The sequence below is a fragment of the Olea europaea genome, unplaced genomic scaffold (assembly GCF_002742605.1).
Source record: "Olea europaea var. sylvestris unplaced genomic scaffold, O_europaea_v1 scaffold1478, whole genome shotgun sequence".
Classification (NCBI taxonomy): domain Eukaryota; kingdom Viridiplantae; phylum Streptophyta; class Magnoliopsida; order Lamiales; family Oleaceae; genus Olea; species Olea europaea.
Genome location: NW_019232340.1, coordinates 7,146 through 7,904, shown reverse-complemented (window position 1 = coordinate 7,904; position 759 = coordinate 7,146).

Genomic DNA, 759 nt, shown 5'->3' with positions numbered 1-759 from the left:
GAAAAAATAAAAGCATAAATTTTTGTATGAACTTTAAAAATAATCCATCATTATTTGGTTATCATTTATAAATTATTTGTAAGCAATCAGACAACAGTTTTATCCAAATATTTCATTGGACTTATAGAACCAGAGACCAATTCGTGATCGATCATTATAACCTATTAAAAGAAGTTATAAGAATTCATTATAATCAGTGCCAACTGTTTTAGTAACCATGTGAAGGTTGGTCACTGAAGATTCCCACCAGCGTCCACTTAATGGAATCCAAAGGTAGATAACATTCAGCGACCACATTTATTGGTCGCTAGAACAACCAAAAAAATGCGTGGGACATATCTCGCCAAGTTTTTTGGAGACCATGTGAAGATTGGTCGCTGAAGATTTCCACGAGCGACCATTGAATAGTAGTTGAAGGTAGATGATATTCAGTAACCACTTTGATTGGTCGCTAAAACAATTGAAATAATGCACGGGACCCACCCACCAAATCTTTCAACGACTCTATGAAGGTTGATTTCTGAAGATTTCCACTAGCGACCACTGAATAGTAGCTACGGATAAATTATATTCTGCGACTACTTAGATTGATCGCTAAAACAATCGAAATACTGCATAGGACCTATCCAACCAAGTTCTTTAGTGACCATATGAAAATTGCTAGTTGGAGATTTCCACCAGCGACAACTGAATGATAGCTGAAGGTAGATCGTATTCAGCGACCACACTTGTTGGTTTTTAAACAACAAAAAAATGAGC